We start from the raw sequence: 14,768 nt of genomic DNA on the forward strand, positions 1-14,768 counted from the left end.
ACATCTATGTGGTTATTTGACACCCTGTAGTACCTTTGTAATAGGTTCTATTTGGTGGAAGTTACTTTCAACAAACCCTTGCTGCTACTTGAATTTTCAAGGTTGCAAGTAGAAAGGAGAGAATAAAAACCACATCTTCTCTAATTTTAAAATTTGTTGTTTCTCAAATCACACCAGAAGTACAGATATTACAAATTACAAAAGCAGCCAGAATCAAGGTTAAGAGATTTCTGTGTGATTCTGGCTAATCAGCAGTATTTGCTGAAGTGTGTGCAGCAGAGCAACATGCCAAAAAGCCCGGGACGGGGGAGAGATGGGAGGCCAGGCTGTGACTTCGGAGGTGCTGTTGCCTCAGGGAGAGGAGCTAGATGTAGAGAGGATAAATGGACACAGGTGTGACCACCGCCATCCTTGCGGTGGCACGGAGGTCTTTGTACAGGGGCCTTTGTGAGCTGAGTTAAAAATTGAAACAGAGAGTGCAATGCATTCTTAGTTTTTAAAATAAAATGCTAATAGAGAACGTTTTGTTTGTAAGAATGTAAAATGTTACATCTTTGTTAAAGAATAATAATTTGCTTCTGAGATCTTTGTGAGTGAGATTTGAAATCTTAAGTATGGTTTTTTCTTCCATGTTTTATACATATGCACGTATACACATATATGTAAGGTATATAAAAGGAAAATAAGCATATCTGTATTCACATTTATATACACTTCCATAATGTGTATACTTCTAGTCACACATAGGTCTAAGAGACTATGACTTGACTTGATAACCATGAGAGGGTAATTAAATAATTTATCTGCTCTTAGCCTTGCTTTTGTATGTGAGCAGGGACCCTGCGAAACGCGCCTCCCGCGTTCCAGGCCTCACACAGCCCGTGCCAGGTTTTGGAAGCAGGAGTTTGTCTGCAGCCACTTCGGGAAACATGTGGTTGCCAGGATTGCCTAGAGCTCCAGGCTGTCTCCAGTCCCAGCCTCCCTGGGGTAGAAGCTGCCCTACCAGGGGCCTGGACATGGACGTTAGGGCCTGGAGCCAGGGACCGCTCCTGAAGCGGGGGGCTCCCCTCACGGTTGGGCATGAGAACCGAGGATAGGAGGCGGAACCAGCCTCGGGCCAGTGCACGGCCTCCCTGAAGTGCTTGCGGGAAGCCCCAGCTGTACTTTGCTGACCCCATAGACAGCACCACACTCTGTGAGATCCCCCTGGCCCACCCCTCAGGTTCCTAAAATGATGAAGGTTTCCTGAGCTCTGAATTTTTAGGTCTAGGCTAAAAAGTCCTGGGACAGGCTCACAGGGTTCTTTATGTAGAAATGATGAGTGTGCTGGTGACTCAGAGCAGGCACTGCACCCTCACTCCAGGGTCCTTCGTGCCAGGTGGAAACGAGCGTGTGGGTCACCCAGAGTCCCTGCATCCTCACTCCAGTCACTGCTCTTTGGTTTCTTAATTAAAAGTCTAAAAGCCTTGATAATGAAAATGCATTCTCCCCAGAGAGTCGAGTTTCCGGTTATGGAGGCTCACCTGTAAATGCCGTGCCAGGTCAAATATGCTGAGATCTGGGCCAGGTCCTGCTTCCTGCTCGCGGCCAAAGCAGGTACTTCATTTGGGAGGTGACCCAGGGGGATATTTGAGAGGCCTGCCGGTCCCCGAGAGATGAATCCGCTGGCCTTCACATTCTGCTCCGGCCTCCATCAGCTCCTTCCTACCTGCAAACTGCCGGCTTTGACGTTGCAGTCATTGGAGATATGTTAGGGACTTGGTATGGGTTGATGCCCATAGGACCAGCAGATCGTGAAAAGGTGGGAACCATGGCTGGGAGGGTGGTGACCACAGCCAAACTGAGAACCGTGGTGGGCTGGGAGGTCCATCTTCTGTCAGAAGTGTTTTTTAAAATAAAAAACAGTGTCTCAGGAGCATGAGAGGGGAGGCCACAGACGGGGAGAACGCATCTGTAAAAGACTCATCTGAGAAAGGCTGTTATCCAAACCGTGCAAGGAACTCTCAAAACTCAACAAGAAAATGAACAACCTGATTAAAAATGGACCAAAGACCTGGACAGATACCCCAACAAAGAAGATACACAGATGGCAAATCTACACGTGGAAAGATGGCCCGCGTCTTATGTCATAGGGTGAGGCGTCACTGTGCACCCATCGGCCTGGCCAAAACACGAACTCCGACACTGCCGCGTGCTGGTGGGTGTGTGGGCATCAGGACCCTCACTCATCGCTGGGGGAAGTGGGGCAGCTCCTGTGGGAGGCAGCATGGCGGTTTTCCTTGGAACTAAGCTCTCCGACCACAGGAGCAATCACAGTCCTGGACGTTTACTCGGAGGAGCTGAAAGTTTACTTCCATGCGGAAATGTGCACACAGACATTGACAGCAGCTTTATAATTGCCAAAACTAGAAAGCAACCGAGATGCCCTTCAGTAGGTGAATGGATAAACTGTGGTATGTCAGATACTGGGATATTATTCAGCACTAAAAAGAACTGGACCCCTAAGCCATGAAAAGACACAGAAGGATCATAAACGCATGTTGCTAAGTGAGACTCCAATCTGGAAAGGCTGCCTGCTGTCTGAGTCCAACCACAGCACAGTCTGGAAAAGGCAAAGCTGTGGAAACTAAAACAATCAGCGGCTGTCAGGGGGTTGGGGAGGGGAGAGATGAATGAGAGGAGCATAGGGGGTGTGAAGGGTGGGGCAGCAACTCCAGGTGGGGCTTTCATGGGGGATCCATGCCGTTCCACGTCTGTGAAACCCACAGAGTGAGCAGCAGCAGGCCGAGTCCTCGTGTGAGCTGTGGACTGTGGGTGGTGGTGCCGTGTTGATGCGGGTCTGGTGAGGGCAGGAGAATGATGGAGGCTGTGCCTGTGCTGGGAAAGGATATGTGAGGACTCTCTGTACTTTCCTCTTGATTTTGCTATGAACCGAAAACTGCTTTTAAAAACGTCTATTGAAAAGGCAAACAAAAAAGTGCTGGCCAGACAACATCAGTGTGAGGGTGTGGCCTGTGTTCTACGTTCAGAATTTCCCTTTTAGAATACACGTATCTAAATTTTTCAAAGTTAAACCTTTGCATTAAGTAACTCACTACCAAGTTACAGTATCAGCTAGAGCACTGCCAGGATGGCCAGGATCCTGTATCCTGACCAGCTTCTCGCCTTACAGGTGCAGTTGACGTCCATGGCCACATCCCAGTAAGCGGCAGGGCTGGAATCAGGAGTCAGGCTTTGCGGGACAGAGAGGAAGTGAGATCTTGTAAGCACGTGGCTGAGGGCGGGCAGGGAGGAGCCCGTGGTACAGGGAGCCGGCAGGGATGACTTTTTGACCAGTTTTCCTTATCGCTGAGGCCTTCTTAGACTTGGGGAGTTGGGAGTCCCCACTCTCGGGTGCCTCAGAAACCAAAGGCTGCTTGTAATGCTCAAGTTCCAGATGCCTCAGGGGAGGTACCTGGGTTGTTGGGTACAGTTCCGTTATTTGCTGCTTGGTGGGATTTGCCCGCAACATTTCTGATTGTTTTTAAGAGCTGATGTTGGAGCTGCTTAAAATCACATATGGATGTCGATTTATCTATAAAAGTTAAGAATGGAATTTGAGTGCAAAGAGTTGTGAAAATGCTCAAGGTTATGTACTAATGTATACATTACATTTGTGGAAATATTTGAAAGTGCAAGATTTACATTAAACACTTCTCTTGATTTTTGTAATATCTACCTGTCATTTTCCCATTTGATTAATAGATGTCAGAGGGCTTAAATTTTGAGTGCCTGAATTCACTGAAATTAAAACTTCTTACATCAAATGTAATTGAACTGAATGTAGCAACAGTGCATGCTTTTATAAGTACTGATTAAAAAATATATAAAAACACATATCCATGAACATGCAGATGGGGGCAACATATTAAACCATGGAAGTAGAATTAGTATTGTTTTCTGAGAAGACAAATTTTTAAAAAGCTAAGGGGTCTTATAACTTTCTAGTTTCCAACTTATTTACCCTAAAGTGGAAGATTGACAGCAGCAGAAGAGGAGATCCTGGGCCAGTGCAGGCTCTGGGAGCAGCGGGGTGAGTGCTGGAAGGAGCTGGCTGGAGGCAGAGCCAGGGAGGGGCTCAGACAGGCCAGGACGGCCTCAGGGCACGCGGCTTAGTGAGTGAGAAAAGGTTCACATTTCTTGGAGAGCCCTTGACTCTGCCCACGGAAAACCCAAACTCCTTCCAACGGGGATGTGCATCTCATGTAAAAGTTGTTACTCCCAGAAAGAAAGCCAGTGGATGTAGAAATTTTACGTATGCAGAAATTACTTCAAATTTGTTTCTAACCTTATCCTTTTCTTCCCCCATCTTAATGTGTGGTGACTTTCTGCAGGTGACGCACACATCTTAGGAGAGCGCTGTATTTCAGTTGCTGTTGGCTCTGATGTGACTTTGTGGTGTCCGATGTTCTTGTTCTGAGGTTCTGCCCAGAACGTGGCTCCTCCCTGCTGAGCGTTGCTTGTTGAAGGCCCGTGTGGAAACTTTCCCTGTAAGCTCGTTGCCCGCAGCAGTCTTGGTTAAGAAACCTTTGGACCTCCTGAGACTTCACACAACCTTCTAAACTTTCTAGTGTGTCCTTTTCATTTTACTGTTCCCCATTAACCCAGATGTTTTCCAGAATGTAAGTAATCTGCTGAATGCAGGGTGGGGGGTGCCCTCCGTTGGCTCTGGGGAGAAGCATCGCTGTTTCTCCGGGTGGAGCTTCCCGCCCACCATGGTGTGCTCCAAGACGCAGCAGGGTTCTTTGGCAGAAATAATCGTCGAAGGCCTGTGTCTCCGTGGCATGGTGGCTGTGGGTATGGGACCTCGCGGCCATACCGGCCCCTCCCCATCAATGGCACCACGGAGAGGAGCAGGGGGAGGCCTGGGATCTGTCTCCAGAGTCACAGCTGTGCTTCCGAGACTGCGTCGTCCATATGTAACTAGACATGCAGAGAAAGTGTTGGAGATCAGCAGGAGACGGTGTCTGTCCCTAATGAGCTCAGGCGTGCCCTTGAGAGGGTCAGGTTTCTGTGCGGCTGATCTGGACTCAGCCTGGCTGTGGCAGTGCAGGTGACTGCTGGGCTTTGGCAAGGCTGCACCCACTATCTGTCTGAAATGGCCCCCTTCCTTGGCTCGCGGTGCCAACTGGGCCCCCAGGCCTGAATTCCCGCCAGGACGGAGGCCCTGTGTATGTGTCGGGGAAGGGGGAGGTGGGGGTCCTACTTTATTGCCGTATCCAATGGCACGCGGGGTCAGCACTCAGGAAACATGTGCTGTGTGGGTCAGCGATTGAGTTCAGAAACCTGGAAAATTCAGCAGTGTAGGCTTTGGGCATGACCCGTCCAGCCTTGGGGCTCTTTCTTTCTCTGAATTTCCTTCCATGGCATCCTCCTCATCCCAGGGGCCCCTGTTCCCATATGGCTGTTGGCAACTTCACAGGTTCCTCTGCCTCCCCTCCCGGGCCCTGGTGTGGCTGGGGCAGCGAGTAGCTGTGTAGACCCCACAGCCAGTAGATCATTGGTGCCAACGCCTTGGGCCTGGGTTACTTGAGTCAAGGACTGCAGTACATGGCTGAGCCCACCCCGAATGCCTGGATCGGAAGGCCTTGGGTTGCAGAGGGGTGGGCGTTGGATATTGAAGGATAACCTGCAAAGCAGAAGGGGAAATGGCAGTGCTGATGGGCAGCTAGAGGAGTCTGTGCAGAGCCTGGGACCCAGTGCAGACACAGAGCTGACATGGGCAATGCAGTGACACGGCCACCGTGGAATTGGGCAAAGTTACAGGCTTCAGACCGATATGGAGGGGCTGGTCTAAAAGGATCCTCATTTTCCTTTAATCCTAACAATTGCTGGCTTACAGGGTGGGGGAGTGAGATCTGTGGTGGCCGCGAGGAGAGACAGGGATTTTAATTAAACCCCTCTTTCTGGGAGAGGGGAGTAGCCGTTTCTGTAGGGCGGTGAGCATCGTCATCTCAGGCAGCTCAGGCTGCTGTAACGAAACACCATTGACTGAGCGGCTTATGAACAACAGGAATTTGTTTCTCACAGTTCTAGCGGCTGGAAGGCAGGATCAGGGTGCCGCACGGGTGAATTCTGGTGTGGGCTCTTTCCTGGTTGGCACACACCTTCTCTCTGGCCCTGACACAATGGGAGGGTGAGGGATTTGCTGGGCCCCTTTCTGAGGCACAAATCCCATTCAAGGGTCTCCAGCCTCGGGAACTCATTACCTCCCAAAGACCACCTGACAGCATCACATTGAGGCTGAGGATTTCAACCTGTGTTTTGAGGGGCAGGCAGGCAGTTTGTAACCTTCACCCTCTTTGTGTATTTCTGACTCAACATTGAGTCTGCCTTTGGCTCTCCAGTGGACAGAGCCTGTGTGGACACTGAGCAAGGTCAGAGCTGCAAGCATGTACACATCGGGGGCAAGGGAGCTGCCAGGGGTGTGAGAAGGGGTTTCAGCGTCAATCGGAGCTGCTTTCCTGGCAAATGTACTCATAAGCTATCCTGGCAACATTTGCTTTTCACGAAGAGTCGATGAGGCAGTGGGGGCAGCAGGCGGTGTTGCCAGAAGCTTGGAGCTGATGAGCAGCAGAGAAGGGGCAGAGGCCACGACCTTGGGGTAGTCAGCAGTGCCAGGTGTCTGCCCTCCAGGCCTCACGTCTGTGACTGTGTAGAGACCGAGCCGACCGGGGCTTGCCGGCCAGTGTGGCTCTCATACAGGTGATTATCGCGTTGTGCTTTCTATGTAATGTTCCCTCAACCCCATGCCCACCCCACCAATTTCTGTGCCTAGCAGAAATGATGCTGCGTTTCCTTGATGAAGCCTTGAGTTTCCTGTGGAGATGTAGGAATAGCATGATTTGGCTCACGTCAAAATACTTTGCAGTGAAGCTGCACGGAAGAGGATTCTAGGCTTCCATTTGACGTTTTCAACAATGCCTGAGTGTTACAGGACCGTCTTGCTTGTTAATAAAGCACCAGATGAAAAAGGCTACTGGTTAATAAAGGAGACTTTTTACATTAGCACAGAGAGGGTGGCTTGAGATAAATTCAGCGTAACGTAGGTGTGTTTGTAAGCCATCAAAAGGACCATCTCTCTGCTGGCGACACATGTTTTCCGGTATTGGTTTTGTTCTGTAAAAGGATGACTGGCATTCGGCAGAGTCATTCCAGAATTCACCTGGAAGGCGTCCACATGGTGCCTTGTTTTCTCCTGACATTCTGGGCACCACGAGGGATTATTCCTGTCTTCAGCACTAGCAGGAGACTTTTCCTGAACACCTGCTCCTCTTTGGCGTTGTGGGTGTGAAGGGGTCAGAGTGACCCTGTCTTCATGGAGTTTTCAGACACCATGGGGAGAGTGTGGCTCGAGTGTCGGGCTCGGGTGGGAGGGGGACTTTCCCCAGAAAACAGCTGCCGATTCCAGGACGGCCCTCGACCCCTCCTCGCTCTGTTCCTCTGCGTCATGTCTGAATTAAGGCTGTTCTATCGTAGCGGGGGTGTCATGTTAACTGGAAGTGTGCTTTTTTACTGGGCAGTAAGTAAATTAATGGTACATTTTCCAAGGACAGCGAGGTTTGATTTGATGAATCCAGTGGGGGAAAGGAGAAGGGGCTTGGCTGTGTGGGGATGTGTGTGATGGGAGCAGAATGGAGTAGCCATGCAGGCTTTTGGGATGGAGGGGCCACGCCCACATTTCCATGGGATCCTTCGCTGTTTGTGCCACTAGACCTGAACCTCTGTCTCTACTTCTAACACCCGTATAGTGAGGAAGCCCCTGATGGGCCTGAGTTGTTACTTCCCATGGCCATCGCTGGGAAATGCCCCAGACGCCTCTCCAGGCTGGTGACGGCCCTGGGGCTGGACACTGGCTTTGTCCTGAGTTGTTTCTTCTTGTGGCCATCGCTGGGAAGTGCCCCGGACACCTCTCCTGGCTGGTGACGGCCCCAGGCCTGGACACTGGGTTCGTCCTGAGCTCTGCGAGGGGCTTGGGCTCCACGTGCAGCAGGCATCTGTGCATCCCTTTGGATGTGAGATGTTGGCGCTCGGCTTGGAGGCCAGCGCAATCTGGGTGTGGTCAGGATCCAGTTCATCCTTTGGAGAGAGAGCACCTGCCCGGGGACCCCTCTGAGGTACATAGTCATGCAGTGCCCTCACAGGATGCCCGGTCCCCCGAGAACTTCCCGCCATTCCCCTGGACCCTCAGGTATGGGAGTCAAGTGTGGTGTGTGTGTCACAGGCGGGGGTACTGAGGACACCACGTGCCTGCTCGTGCGAAGACCTGAAGTGCTGCGTGAGCTCGTTCCCAAGGGGCCGTTGGCATCTGGGGGCCTGTGGGTGTCTTTCCACTGGCAGGAAATAATGGGTGGCCCATGTTACCTTTTGTGTCTTTTTTTTTTTTTTTTCTTTGCCGAAAAGCCCTAATGCCAACGTCGCTGTCCTGCTATTGGAACCGCCCACCTCAGGCTCAGTGGCCCTCCTGTTTCTGGGCTGCTGCAGTGTTGTGTTGGGGTAACTGTATTAACTTCGTTTGAATTTTCTTCCTGTTCTTTTGGAATAAGTGTTGATAGTTTGTGCTGCTTGTTCACCCCAGAGGCGAGGATGTCCTTTAGGCCTGGAGGAACACAGCCCCTGGAGGGAGGTGCCGGGCCTCTACCTCTCATGTCATCAGCAGCCCTCTCCACACGTCTCCTCTTCGCTCCTCGTGCCCACGGCTGGGGTCACGGGCCGCTCGCTCTGCTGTTTGAGATCCTCGGAAAAGATGTTTGCCCTGAAGAGAGGTTGGGGGTGTGTGGCTGATTTTAAATAGGAGGAAATGATTGTAACAGAATGAGCAATGCCTAGCACTTAGTCTCAGGCTTGAGAAATTGTGTTTTAGAAGCAAGGTATCCCCAACTCCGGTTTCCTTCAAATTAAATCTTTTAAAGAGTCCACAAATATAAATAGTTAAAGCCTAAAACTATGCAACAGAGGGCCTAGAGCCCAAGCCACTGCCACCTCTGACTCCAAGACACCTCAAAAACTTGGCCCTCCTCCTCAGAGAACTCCCCTTCTGCTCCTCCTTCCACACTGCTCCCTCCACAGTGCTCCCTCCACACTCCTCCCTCCACACCTCTTCCGCCCCCTCCCCTTCTTCCTTCCCCTTCCCTTCTTCCTTCCTTCCTCTCCCCTTCTTCCTTCCTTCCTCCCCTTCTTCCTTCCTTCCTCCCCTTCTTCCTTCCTTCCTCCCCTTCTTCCTTCCTTCCTCCCTTTCCTCCTCCCTCCTCTTCCTCCTCTTCCCCCTCTTCCCCCTCCCTGTCCTTGGGCAACCTCCATGGAACTCTGGTTCAAAGTCACTGGTCTGTGGGGCCGCCCATTTGATAGACGAGCACGCTGGGGACCAGACACAAGTGACTGACTCAGACCAGCTCGCATGTCGTCTCCTGCCTCCCATAACACCGGGTTGTCCCTAATGGAAGAGAATCAATGATGCTGCTTCACTGATCTCCAGGGAAAACAGGTTGATAACAGGTTATAAACATGGGAATGTTTTGGAAAAAGCGTCGTCCACTTGTCAGCTCCATCTCTCCTGCCCGGAAGATGTAGGGGAAACCTGCCTTCAGCCCACCCTCATCCCATAACAGGACAGAGGACAAAGGGGCAGAGACCCAGGTCCTGTCAGTGCCCTCAGGAAACCCCCCATTTCCTCCTCATGGTGGAAGTGGGAACCATCCCACTGGACTAGATTTTCCCGGGAAGCCTCTTCACCCCGAAAGCAAGGAATCTGGTTTGAGCACACACCATTCTCGGTGCCATGACTTTCTGCTGCTGAACCCTGCATACGTGGCCCATTGATCTTGCTAGTCCAGTGTTACTGGGTCCTGGGAGTTTCTGTGGGCTGATGGCAGGTGTTTACCATTGTGTTCAGAGGGGAGAACAGAACTTTATTTGTCGAAATCAGATGATAACCATTGCCATGTGATTCCTTGGGTTGGTTTGGGTGGGGGGTGCTCAATGCTTTTCCTGAGGGCTAAGTTCTAGTTTGAGACCGTCTCTCTTTGTCGCCCAAGCTGGAGTGCAGTGGTGCGATCTTGGCTCACTGCAACCTCTGCCTCCTGGTTTCAAGCAGTTCTCCCTGCCTCAGCCTCCCAAGTAGCTGGGATTATAGGTGTGTGCCACCACGCTTGGCTAATTACAAAAATATTTAATATAGGCTGGGTTTTGCCATATTGGTCAGGCTGGTCTCGAACTCCTTGCCTCAAATGATCGGCCCACCTTGCCCTCCTAAAATACTGGGATTACAGGCTTGAGCCACTGTGCCCGGCCTGATCCTGACATCTTTTAAAGCTGCCTTCATGTACCAAAAGCCAGTCTATGTTTGAAAATCAGTCTTGAAGAGCCTAGGAGGAGAGGGATAAGCTTCAACTAGGTGAATAACTATGCATATGTTAAAAATATGGGCCAAAATCTACCCCAAATGTTAACTCTTCTGCTTTGCGTATTATATCCATTTATAGTTATTTCAGCACTAAGATTTTTAAAGACTCTTTTGATAATTATGGAGAAATTACTATTAAAACTCAGCTGCATTTGTAACACTTCAAAGAACTAATTGGATGACATCATTTTTCCCAGAGGCATTTTGGATTGTTACATAATTAATGTTTATCTCTTTGCCAGAAATCTTTTTTTTTTTCTTTTCCAGAACAGATACCTGAAAAGAAAATTTCCTTTGCATTAAGTGTTATTTCACTGTGTGACAATCAATTTTTGAACGTGAGAACAAGATCATCATGTATTTTTGGGATACTTCTTGCTTAATAGTGATAATGCTAAGTGTTAAAATTATGCAACAATTTGTTTCTTTGAAAATTACTATTTGCCTGCTCACCAGGTGGGAGCTGATGAGAATGTGGATGTAAAAATTAAATTGTATTTAGCTTGTATAAAAGAAGTTTAAAAAAAAAAGCTTTTTTTTTGTTTGTTTGTTTGTTTTGTGCTACTACTGAAGTTGCTTCGTTGTGGAAATGAGGTTATTGCAGGCACCTAGAATTTTATCTCCTTCACTTGTACAATGGGAAGAAATTCTCCAACAAGCACAGGAATCTGACTTTCTGATATTGAGACTCCTAGGCATCAAGCCCCGTGGAAAGGTTGGTGATTACGTGAGCGTTGGCGTTGATGTGGGTACCCTCCAAGCCGGACGCAGGGAGCAGGGAAGGGCAGAACAGGCCCCTCAGGAGCCATGAGAAAATCAAGTGTTGGCAGCAGTGGTGAGGGTTGATGTCAGGGGCCAGGAGGAGGTGGTGAAGGGAGCATGTGCCTCAAGGCAGCCCTGGAACCCGTGGTCCCTGCAGTGAGGTCTGATCTGCAGGGGACGTGGACGGCCACGTGGCAAGGCCCACGGACAGCCTGGACTTGGCTGCCTCAGAACTCTGGTGGACGTTGCAAACGGCCCCACAGGGTTGCAGTGCACATTCCTCGGACAGAGAGAAGACGCTTGTAACTGTTCTCGGCACGAAGCCAGCGCCCTGTGAACAGTGGCCACTGCTGTTGTGACTGAGTGCCGTCCAACTGGAGGCATTTGCTCTGCTCAGTTCACTTAATTGGGCCAGGAATGGGGTTGCCCTGCCTTCAACAAGCTTGACGCATTGAATGAGGACTCAGTAAAGTACTCTGTAAATATGCTCTCCTGGCTAGAGTGAGCAAAGCCCAGGGAGAGAGTGGTTCCTCAGTATTAGACAGGTGTTTGGCGGGGCCAGCTGTGTGGCTGCCAGAGCGAATGTGACCAGGAAGCCTCTGTCCCCCCGGAGGTGGCCAGCGTAACTGTTACACGTGCCGTAGGTAGAAAGTGGGCACTGCTGGGAAACTTGCTCATGTTGCTGTTTCCTGATTGGAAATTCAAGGTTTCTGAGCATCCTACATCGAATTTGTACATTGCTGAGACTGTACACCTTTCAACACTTGTTTTTTCCTGCTTTTCGGATCTATACAACCTGATATTTGGCCGTGGCTTCCAGAACAGGCTGGATGCAGAGTGAAGTCCTCTCCTCACTGTCAATCTTTGCAGATGTCTTTCTTGAGAGTCTCAATTAGGTTTTTACTTAACTAGACTTTTTAAATTGCCATGCACATAACTCTACCAGTTACAATTGTGAGCTAACATGGGATTTTGGTTTTACTTTGATGAATGTTTAACATTTGCATGCTGGATGTAGGGGTGGAGGTCATTTATCTGCTTTTCATTTCCTTCTTGGTTATACTTAGTGACTTTCAGGTACGGTGTGGAAAGCCTGGTACAGGGTGAATTGCAGGCTGCAGTGTGGCGCGGTGGACGAGAGGCGTGGGCTGCAGTGTGCACAGTGGATGAGAGTGAAGCTATTTCCATCCTGGAGGGAAACACACAGGAAACAATTTAAAAAACTGATCATCTAGCTTGAATGAGGTCCAACAAATTCAGTTTGCAAAGTTTAACTTCCAAGTTAACTTAGTAACTTTTCCCCTAAGTCATTAATTTAGTAGCTTATGTTTATTGCCTAAAGCATAATAGTCATAAATTCTAAAATGAATGACTAAACATGTAATAATTTAGGCATACAGCACCTGAAGGGAAAACTGCCAGTATGCTAAAATATTGGATACAGATGCTCAAAAAATATAATGTAGCATTCTTACAATGCATGTGCTTTTAGCATGTAACTTGGTGAGTAGTTTTGAGCTATATTTGTAGGAATGTGTATCTTGAATACTTTAGGACACCACTGGAGATGTGTGCTTGAGAGGTATAAATACTGAATGTTCTTCTCCCTTCCTTTAAATGAAAAACATTAGCTCCCTTGATTTTTATTTTTATGTTTTGAAGTGGACTCTCACTCTTGTTGCCCAGGCTGGAGTGCAGTGACGCAGTCTCGGCCCACTGCAACTTCCGCCTCCAGGGTTGAAGTGCTTCTCCTGCCTCAGCCTCCCCAGTAGTTGGGATTACAGGTACCCACCACCATGCCCCGCTAATTTTTGTATTTTTATTAGAGATGGGGTTTTGCCATAGTGTCCAGGCTGGTCTCAAACTCCTGACCTCAGGTGATCTGCCCACCTCGACCTCCCAAATTGCTGGGATTACAGGCGTGAGCCACTGCGCCTGGCCAGCTCCCTTCTATAATGATTTATACAGTTGTTTTTGCTTTTTGTTTTTTCGAGACGGTGTCTCACTCTGTCGCCCAAGCTGGAGTGCAGTGATGCAAATCTGGGCTGACTGCAGCCTTCACCTCCTGGGCTCAGGTGATCTTCCCACCTCAGCTTCCTGAGTTGCTGTGACTAGACACACGTCACCATGCCCAGCTTTATTATTATTATTATTGGTATTTTTAGTAGAGACAGGGTTTTGCCATGTTTTCCAGGCTGGTCTCGAGCTCCTGGGCTCAAGCAATCTCCTGGCCTCAACCTCCGAAACTGCTGGGATTACAGGCGTGAGCACCACCTTTGGCCCATTTTTTTTTTTTCTTCCAGGATTAGGAGTCGACTTTCAGAAAATCCTTCAACCTTGCAAGCTTAATTTTCCATAAAAGTATTCCTCTAGGATAAAAACAAGACACAAAGAAGTATGTGTGGACTGCAGTTAAAAATTTTCAAGAAAACTTAGCTTAGGAAAGTTGACATTTACAAAGAGCAGGAGGCCCGTTCAGTGCCTTCTAGGCACTGGGAATGGCGGTCTGTGGGCGACCCTAACATGTGCGGCGTCCTGAGACGTGATCGTGGTGTTCACGCTTTTACCGAGGGCTTCCCGGGAGTACCAGAGGCTGTTCTTCTGCAGTCGGCCAGCCAGGCAGCAGCTGCTGGAGAAGGAACAAATAGCAAAAGACAGATGTACACGGTGTTATTGTGGCAGAGAGGTTAAAACCAGGGTCACTTTGTTCTTACAGTTTTAAAAAACTAATAATGAAGTCCTTAAATATGTTTAGGATTTCAAAGTAGTTGTGGGTGTGTCTGTGTCTCTAGCTCCCGTTCGGGTGCTTCCTGCGAAGAGAGCTCAGAGACGCCACCTTTCCTTGATGAGGTGACAGTGTCTGGAGAGGTGTGAACCCCGTGGTGGGGGGATGACTGACCTGGGGTGAGGCTGGGTCAGTGTGGGGATCCAACCCCACTCCACATTCCTGTAGGGAATCCACAGTTCTAAGTCTTTATGATAGGGGTAAAAATAACCTGGAAGAGGTGTTATTTTTTAAGAAGTAAGTGCCATGCTCTTTTTTCCTCATACTTTTCCGTGTTTAAGCAGCATTGAAGGATAAGGCACTAGTAGCATGTTGTTTTGGAAACAATGTTGTTGGTTATTTTACGTTGAATATGGTACTAAGGTTGCCTGGTAACAGAAGTTTTCCTTAAACAACATGGAACTCTGTTGAATCTGTTGCCCCATTGGCTGAGCCGTCTGAAATCAGTGCAGTAGCAGCTGAAGAGGCCTCTTCCCCTTGGAGGAAGCCACTGGGTTGGCAGGAGGCACCGCGCTTGACTGAGGGAGTGAGGCGCCTTTGCAGGGACCCCACGTGGCCCCTGCAGCTCTCTCCTGCCCCCTGCTGGTTGGCCAAGCAGCCTTGCGACAGTGTGCTCAGTGTGAATGTTCACTGGGGCAGGCCGAGGCTTTTGTTCCAGAAACACTGACTTCAGAAACGGCCGGCTGTGTGTGTTGAGCATGGCAAGAAAGACTTACGTGTGTCTTAAACCTCTTGAACAAAGCAAGTTGATGTTTCAAATGCATCTCAAAGGCTAATGAC

At 49.4% G+C, this 14,768-nt stretch overlaps 1 long non-coding RNA gene across 3 annotated transcripts in view; it reads right to left on the reverse strand.

The window, feature by feature from the left end:
* The window catches only part of LOC123571572 (uncharacterized), a 50,236-nt gene that overhangs the window by 23,668 nt on the left and 11,800 nt on the right, over positions 1-14,768 (reverse strand). The window contains exons 2-3 of one of the 3 annotated variants that reach the window (XR_012413530.1): positions 13,661-13,832; positions 1,524-12,392 (exon numbers count right to left, since the gene is read on the reverse strand). This is a non-coding gene — a long non-coding RNA (uncharacterized lncRNA). Of the gene's footprint in view, positions 1-1,523; positions 13,833-14,768 lie in introns of all 3 variants that reach the window. The other 2 variants (XR_012413529.1, XR_012413528.1) reach the window with 2 other exon arrangements.

The sequence above is a fragment of the Macaca fascicularis genome, chromosome 6, assembly GCF_037993035.2.
Source record: "Macaca fascicularis isolate 582-1 chromosome 6, T2T-MFA8v1.1".
NCBI lineage: Eukaryota > Metazoa > Chordata > Mammalia > Primates > Cercopithecidae > Macaca > Macaca fascicularis.